Below are 9,159 nucleotides of genomic sequence, written 5' to 3'. Positions count from 1 at the left end.
CTGCTGTCACCACCTGACCCCGGGTGATAATGATGAATTAAATCAGATAAAATAACTCTTATTGATACTAGCTAACACATAACCCCATTCCCCACAAAAATACCTTAAGAATAATTTGAATATATGTGCTTCCCCATGAAAGGTCCTAAAATCTGCATTCTTCATTTCTTTTTTCTTTTTTTATTTGAGATGGGGTCTCCCTCTGTCGCCCAGGCTGGAGTGTAGTGGTGCAATCTCGGCTCACTGCAACGTATGCCTCCTGGGTTCAAATGATTCTCCCACCTCAGCCTCCTGAGTACCACCACAGCCCAGCGAATTTTGGTATTTTTAGTAGAGATGGGATTTCACCATATTGGTCAGGCTGGTCTCAAACTCCCGACCTCAGGTGATCCATCCGCCTCGGCCTCCCAAAGTGCTGGGATTACAGGCATGAGCTACTGCGCCCGGCCTGCATTCTTCATGTCCGTGGGAAGGAGAGTGTTGATTGAATGGGCTTCCTGTGCCCCTCAAATTGCGTGAAGGTTAGGCTGCTTTCTCTGATCAGGGAGACTTGGAGAAGTTGTGTTATCTTGGCAGGAATATTGCAAAATCAAGATGGATATTTTGTTTTCCTCTGCATTAATCTGCAGCTAATGCCAGTGAACATTATCTGTGTTTAATTACATTGGCTAACCAACTGACACAACTTCCCCTGGGAAGAAGCTTATCCGACTCTGACTCATGCTTTACAGCATGTTGCATTTGAGGAAATGGATAATATACGCCCCGCTGGCTTTGGAATTTTAAACAGAAACCCACATGCCGCCGAGTCTCCCGCTTACTCCCAAATATGGGAGAATCTGTGCCCCAGCAAGGGTGCAGGAGGCATGCTCAGTGTGACAAAAGGCAAAACCTGCGGTGTGTGTGGGGACGGCCAGAGCCAGCAGCCACTTAAAGGAGAAGGAACAACTGCAGGGAAGGGAAGGAAGGCCAACATCCCGAGGCCCTTTTCTAGAGTTAGTTTGATTATGTCATGGTAGTGAATGTCTTATTGAAAGTAAAACGTATCCCCAGCATCAGGGGCCAAAGAGGGGCTGACCTTTAGAGGTGTTTAGAGCAGTACTCACAGGCACAGCACTTCTGAATTGGACGAGATGATACAAGCCTTGTGCTAGGCTAGCTGGCTCACCCTGAACCAGGAGAGAAACCTCCTGGTAGCCAGGGTGCCCCAGGATTCTCTAAGAAATAGAGCTGTCCCAGGGCACAGCGATTGAGGTCATTTTTCTTGTATCCGAGCCAGGAGGGAGGGGGCAGTATTCCACCTCCCCCTCCTGCTATGGCTGAGCCCCTCCACCCCCGCAAACTCTCTTCCCTTCTGTGTGGTCCTTGTGCTTCTTCTCCTTAAAAAACCTTTATTGGGGCTGGGCACAGTGGCTCATGTCTGTAATCCCAGCACTTTGGGAGGCTGAGGCAGGTGGACCACCTGAGGTCAGGAGTTCGAGACCAGCCTGGCCAACATGGTGAAACCCCATCTCTACTAAAAATAAAAAAATTAGCCGGGCATGGTGGTGCGGTTGCCTATAATCCCAGCTACTCGGGAGGGTGGGGCAGGAGAATTGCTTGAACCCGGGAGGCGGAGGTTGCAGTGAGCCAAGATTGTGCCACTGCAAAAAAAAAAAAAAAAAAAGTGCTGGGCTCAGTGGCTCATGCCTGTAATCCCAGCACTTTAGAAGGCCTAGGTAGCGGATCACCTGAGTTCGGGAGTTCGAGACCAGCCTGACCAACATGGAGAAACCCCATCCCTACTAAAAATACAAAATTAGCAAGGCATGATGGCGCATGGCTGTAATCCCAGCTACTTGGGAGGCAAGGCAGGAGGCTCACTTGAACCCTAGAGGTAGAGGTTGCATTGAGCCGAGATTGCTCCATTGCACTCCAGCCGGGGCAACAAGAACAAAACTCCATCTCAAAAAGAAAAGAAAAACAACCCAATGATGTAAAAATATAATAATAATCATTCCCATTTAAAGCATTTTCTTTGCATCAGACACCATGCTAAAGCACTTAATGTGCATCATTTTGGCCAGGGGCCATGGCTTATGTCTATAATCCCAAAGCTTTGGGAGGCCAAGGCAAGAGGATGGCTTTAGGCTAGGAGGTTGAGACCAGCCTGGGCAACATAGTGAGACCCCATCCCTACGAAAAGCAGAAAAAATTAGCCAGGCGTAGTGGCACATGTCTATAGTCCCAGCTACTGAAGAGGATGAAGCAGGAGGATTGCTTGAACCCAGGAATTCAAGACTGCAGTGAGCTATGACAAGGGCACACCACTCAAGCCTGGGTGACAGAGCCAGACCCTGACTCTTAAAAAAAAATGCATAATTTAATTCAAACTTCTCAATATCCCTGTGAAGTAAGTATATTATCATCTTCATTTACAGGTAAGAACATTAAAATTCATACAGGTGAAGCAAGTTGCCCAAGACCACACAGCTAGTACATGCAAAGCTGAGATTTAAACCCAGGTGGTAGGCTGGGTGCAGTGGCTCACGCCTGTAATCCCAGCACTTTGGGAGGCCAAGGCAGGCAGATCACTCGAGGTCAGGAGTTTAAGACCAACCTGGCCAACATGGTGAAACCCTGTCTCTACTAAAAATACAAAAGAACTAGCCGGGCATGGTGGTGGGCGCCTGTAATCTCCGCTACTCGGGAGGCTGAGGTGGGAGAATTGCTTGAATCCAGGAGGTTGGAGGTTGCAGTGAGCTGAAATCATGCCACTGTACTCCAGCCTGGGTAACAGAGCAAGATTGCATCTCAATAAAAAATAAAATTAAAAATAAAAAATAAGCCCAGATGGTTGCTCTCTAAAGGTTGTGTGGTTCAGCTACATGTGCTGCCTTGAGAGGTACAAGAAATAGAAAAATATCAACTGCAACCCACCACTTAAAGATAATCATTGTTATCATGCTTCCTGACCTCTCTTTATACACATGACTGGTTTTATCCTGATTTCAGTAGAATAAAATCTAGGGTTGGTTAAACTTCCGGAAAGAGAGTGAATGAATTGTCCAGTGCAATTTATCCGATTTCTCTTCTCCTTTAAAAGCTCTAGCTCAAGGAATCTGCACTTGGGACTGAGTCCACTCTCCTGGTCTCCAAGAGGATCAGGTGTCTTGCTGGGTGCATCATCCCAAGCACACAGTAAGCACTCAATAAATTCTCTCCAATTGCATTGTCAGGGACAGGTTCTTCTGTCAGGGAGCATAGCTTCTGCTCCCATGAGCATATTTAAGAGTTGTAAGGCGGGACACGATGGCTCACACTTATAATCCCAGTACTCTGGGAGGCTGAGGTGGGCGGATCACCTGAGGTTGGGAATTCGAGACCAGCCTGGCCAGCATGGTGAAACCTCATCTCTACTAAAAATACAAAAATTGGCTGGGCACAGTGGCTCACACCTGTAATCCCATCACTTTGGAGGCTGAAGCGGGCGGATTGCCTGAGATCAAGAATTCCAGACCAACCTGACCAACATGGAGAAACCCTGTCTCTACTAAAAATACAAAATTAGCAAGGCGTGGTGGCGCATGCCTGTAATCCCAGCTACTTGGGAGATTGAGACAGGAGAATCACTTGAACCTGGGAGGCGGAGGTTGCGGTGAGCCAAGATCGCGCCATTGCACTCTAGCCTGGGTGACAAGAGTGAAACGCCATCTCAAAAAACAAAACAAAACAAACCAACAAACAAACAAAAAACAAAAATTAGCCAGGTGTGGTGGCACACGCCTGTAATCCCAGCTACTTGGGAGGCTGAGGCATGAGAATCACTTGAACCTGGGAGGCAGAGGTTGCAGTGAGCCCAGATGGTGCCACTGCACTCCAGCCTGGTCAACGAAGTGAGACTCTGTGTCAAAAAAAAAACAAGCTGGGCGCGGTGGCTCATGCCTGTAATCCCATCACTTTGGGAGGTCGAGGTGGGCAGATCACGAGGTCAGGAGATCGAGACCATCCTGGTTAACACGGTGAAACTCTGTCTCTACTAAAAATACAAAAAATTAGCCGGGTGCGGTGGCGGGCACCTGTAGTCCCAGCTACTCATGAGGCTGAGGCAGGAGAATGGGTGAACCTGGGAGGCGGAGCTTGCAGTGAGCCGAGATTGCGCCACTGCACTCTGGCCTGGGTGAAAGAGAGAGACTCCGTCTCAAAAAAAAAAAAAAAAAAAGAGTTGTGGGTTCTTTTGCCCCTCCAGATAGTGCTGGTGCTGGAGCCAAGTAAAGAACCACTTGCCCCAGTGAGCCTAGAAGACACAGGCATGCCATCACTCAGAGAGCAAAACTGATCCTACTACTGTGGTCCCATTTAAAGCCCTTGGTGCATTTATAATCCTGTCTTTCTCATGGCTGCTGATGAGGAGGGAAGCTTTGGGGACAAAGATGGGCACAGGCCAGGTTGTATATGTGTATTCTGGGAGTGGGGGGAGCGAAGTTACTGTAGCAAAACCTGGATTCAGTGGCACTTCTGGACCTCACAGGAGCACCTGTCATCTGGGCCAGCCCAGCTTCAGGGGGATGGAGAACCACCCGTAGCTAATGGAGGGGCTGACTTTAAAGGGCAGTGGCATTTCCCTGCCTGGTCATGAAACCTTAGCTGAGCAAGCAGAGCGAATGCTTGTCACATCAAGGCAGGCCATGACAGAAGCTAGTTAGGGACTCAGGGAAACCCATCTTTCCTTCTCACTTGCCACTAATCAGCACTTCCCTGCCACACACACACAACCACATACTTTCTCTGGAAAAAAAAGTATATATCACAAAGTGGTAAATTTTGTTATGTATATTTTACTACAATTTGTAAAAACCAGGCTCAAGGTAGGCTGCAGTGGCTCACGCCTGTAATCACAGCACCTGAGGAGGCCGAGGTGGGCAGATCATGAGGTCAGGAGTTCGAGACCAGCCTGGTCAATGTGGTGAAACCCTGTCTGTACTAAAAATACAAAAAAATTAGCCAGACATGGTGGCACGTGCCTATAGTCCCAGCTACTCAGGAGGCTGAGGCAGGAGAATCACTTGAACCCAGGAGGCGGAAGTTGCAGTGAGCTGAGATCATGCCATGGCACTCCAGACTGGGCAACAGAGCAAGACTCTCTCAAAAAAAAAAAAAAAAAAACTCAAAAAACCAGGTTCAATACCAAACCAGGTTCAACATTCTATTCTCTTACCTTGTCCCTACATCTGTGTATTCCCCAGTTGTTTTTCCAAACACTGTAATACACATTTTTGTATTTGATCCCCTCAACTTGTGGTATAATGAGTAGTTATTGTTAGTTACCAGAACCAGGGACTACTAATTTTTTCTTTTAATTAACTTTTTGTTGGTATAACATATATACAGAAAAGTGAACAAACCATATACAAATTACATAAATATCTATAAATTTGCAAAAGGCAAAACACTCCCGAGTGACTAATATCTAAAGGAAGGAATAGAACATCATGAGCACCCCAAAAGCCCCCTCTTGACCCCTTCTAGTCACTAATCTCCCAAGGGTAATTCTTATCCATAGGTGAACAGCTTAGATTAATTGTACCTATTTTTGAACTTGACATAAATGGAACCATCAGTATATGCTCTTCTGTGTCTGATATCTTCCACGTAATATTATGGTTGTGATAGTCATCCATGTGGCTGTGCTTAGTGATACATTATTTATTCCCATTGCTGTGTAGCACTCCACTGTATGAATTCACCATGATTTATTTATCCATTCTACTGTTGGTGGACATTTGAATTGTTTCTGATCTTAGCTTTTACAAATAGTGCCATTATGAACATTCTTTTTTTTTTTTTTTTTTTGAGACAGAGTCTCGCTCTGTCGCCCAGGCTGGAGTGCAGTGGCGCGATCTCGGCTCACTGCAAGCTCTGCCTCCCGGGTTTACACCATTCTCTCTCCTCAGCCTCCTGAGTAGCTGGGACTACAGGCGCCTGCCACCACGCCTGGCTAATTTTTTGTATTTTTAGTAGAGACAGAGTTTCACCGTATTAGCCAGGATGGTCTCGATCTCCTGACCTCGTGATCCACCCGCCTCAGCCTCCCAAAGTGCTGGGATTACAGGCGTGAGCCACCGCACCCAGCCGAACATTCCTATAGATGTTTTTATGTATATGAACATGCATTTTTTTAGAAACGTAATTGCTTATCACACTTTTTGCATATGTTCCACTTTGATAGTTGTTGCCAAATGGTTTTCTAAACTGGCCATTTACATTCTCACTAGCCACATGTGGAAGTTCCAGTTGCTCTATGTCCTCACCAATACTCAGTGTTGTCTGTCTTTTTTATTTTAGCCATTCTGGTGAATGTACAAGGATATCTTATTGTATTTTCATTTGCATTTTCTTGCCAATTAATGAATTGGTGTCTTTTTGTATGTTTATTAGCCATCTGGATATTTTGAGATATTTTAAAGGGTGTTCTTTCTCCTGGTTATAAAAATAATACATGCTGAGGCGGGCAAATCACTTGAGGTCAGGAGTTTGAGACGAGCCTGACCCACATGGTGAAACCCCATCTCTACTAAAAAATACAAAAGTTAGCCAGGTGTGGGGGCGTGCACCTGTAATCCCAGCTACCCAGGAGGCTGAGGCAGGAGAATCACTGGAACCCGGGAGGTGGAGGTTGCAGGGAGCCCAGATAGTGCCACTGCACTCCAGCCTGGGTGACAGAGTGAGATTCTGTCTCAAACAAACAAACAAACAAAACCATGCTAATTGAAGAAGGTTTGGCAAATACATAGTGCCTTTGTACTATGTCAGTTTAGCTAAACTGACACTATGTTTTTCAGAATTTCTTTCTCTGTATGGTTCTGGGCTAGGGTTGGCCACAGAAAATTTGCACAAGATTGGAGGGCAGAGGTGAAGCAAACATGCTTATGCCCAGAAGGTCAGTGTGGAGGCAGGCACCGTTCTAACTTATGGTATCTCAGATCCGCTAGCTCACCCTGTGGCCATGGGATAGACTTGAGCCTACATCTCCTTCGGCTCCCATGACAGCTCTTCCTTCAGCATTTTCAGTCCCTGAGTCAGGTCTGTGTTCAGCTTTATCACAAAGGTTCAGCAATTCCTGCAGGTCGCCCACATAATTGAAGTAGGAGGTTTTAGAGGCAGTGAGACATTGATAGAGGTTCCAATTCATCCTGTGGGTGCCCCCTGGTTCTTTTGGACTCCCACTGGTCCTTACTCTCCCATACTTCATGTCCACCTGTTCTTTCTGACTTCAGTCCCAGCACCAGAAACGGAAGCAACAGTTGTATACAAACTGCTTAACCAGTTCCCACATTGCATAACATCAAAACCCCACAAGAAACATCTTACTCTATGCCATGCCTGGTAGTTCTGCTTCTCTAATTAAGCCTTGACCAATAACAGGCATTAAGAAGTAAACCATGGTCAAGCACAGTGAATCACAGCTGGAATCCCAGCACTTTGGAAGACCAAGGCGGGTGGATCACTTGAGGTCAGGAGTTTGAGACCAGCCTGACCAACATGGTGAAACCCCATCTCTACTAAAAATACAAAAATCAGCCAGGTGTGGTGGTACACACCTGTAGTCCCAGCTACTCAAGAGGCTGAGGCAGGAGAATGGCTTGAACCCAGGAGGCAGAGGCTGCAGTGAGCTGAGATCACACCACTGCACTCCCGTCTGGGGTGACAGAGCCAGAATCCATCTCAAAAAAAAGGAAACCAGGCCAGGCACAGTGGCTCACATCTGTAATCCCAGCACTCTGGGAGGCCGAGGAGGGAGGATCACCTGAACCTATGAGTTCAAGACCAGCCTGGGCAATATAGCAAGACCCTATCTCTACAAAAAGTTAAAAAATTAGCCAGGCATAGTGGCGTATGCCTATAGTCCCAGCCACTTGGAAGTCTGAGGTGGAAGGATCACTTGAGCCCAGGAGGTCAAGGCTGCAGTGAGCTGTGATCACGCCACTGCACTCCAGCCTGGACAACAGAGCAAGAGCCTGTCCCCCACTCCAAAAAAAGTAAACCAAACTCACCTGTAATTCTACACCCAGAGAGGACCACTATCGACATCTTAGTGTGATTCTTCCTGCCTGCGATATTTTAAGTGAAGGGAATGAGCCTGAGACAGGTTAGATGACTGCTCGGCTTTCAACTAGCTGGCGGCAGAGCTGTGCCTTCAGAAGTCTGGTTTCATCCTTGCTTAACTAGCATCACTTCCACTGTGCCTCAGAATCCCTAAGTGACCCTTTACTCCTCTGACCTTCCTGGGAGGCCTTCTTGCTCTGAGCACAAGCTCTGGGGCATGCGAAAGCAGCCATTATCCGCATCTTCCCGAGCTCTGCAGCCACCTGCTTTGACAGCTTCCCCATTTTGTTCTAACCAAACTGCAGGAGTTTCACCTTCCTGTTCCTCTTCAGGAAACAAACAAAAAACTATCTCTTTTTTTTTTTTTTTTTTTTTTTTTTGAGACAGAGTCTCACTCTGTTGCCTAGGCTGAAGGTGCAGTGGCGCGATGGCTCACTGCAACCTCCGTGCCCCACCCCGGGTTCAAGCTAGTCTCCTGCCTCAGCCTCCTGAGTAGCTGGGATTACAGGCGCCCACCGCCATGCTCAGCTAATTTTTGTATTTTTCGTAGAGATGGGGTTTCACCATTTGGTCAGGCTGGTCTCAAACTCCTGACCTCAGGTGATCCACCCACCTTGTCCTCCCAAAGTGCTGGGATTACAGGTATGAGCCACCGCGCCCAGCCACAAAGAAAAAGATCTTTACAAGATCTTTTAGGTGGGCGCGGTGGCTCACATCTGTAATCCCAGCATTTTGGGAGGCCAAGACAGGCAAATTGCTTGAGCCCAGGAGTTCAAGACCAGCCTGGGCAACATACTGAGACCCCATCTCTACAAAACATACAAAAAAAAATCAGCCAGCGTGTGTGTGTGCCTGTAGTCCCAGCTACTTGGGAGGCTGAGGCAGGAGGATCACCTGAGCCCTGGAGGTTGAGGCTGCAGTGAGCCGTGATGGTGCTACTGCACTCGAGCCTGGCCAATAGAGTAAGAGTGAGATCTTGTCTCAAAAAAAAAAAAAAGAAATTAAAAAAAAACACAAAACTCTGGCCAGGCATGGTGGCTCATGCCTGTAATCCCAGCACTTTGGGAGGCCGAG

The sequence above is a fragment of the Hylobates moloch genome, unplaced genomic scaffold (genome assembly GCF_009828535.3).
Source record: "Hylobates moloch isolate HMO894 unplaced genomic scaffold, HMol_V3 SCAFFOLD_3, whole genome shotgun sequence".
In the NCBI taxonomy this organism is placed as follows: domain Eukaryota; kingdom Metazoa; phylum Chordata; class Mammalia; order Primates; family Hylobatidae; genus Hylobates; species Hylobates moloch.
The sequence above is the reverse complement of the archived record's forward strand: the minus strand, read 5'-3'. Positions refer to the sequence as shown.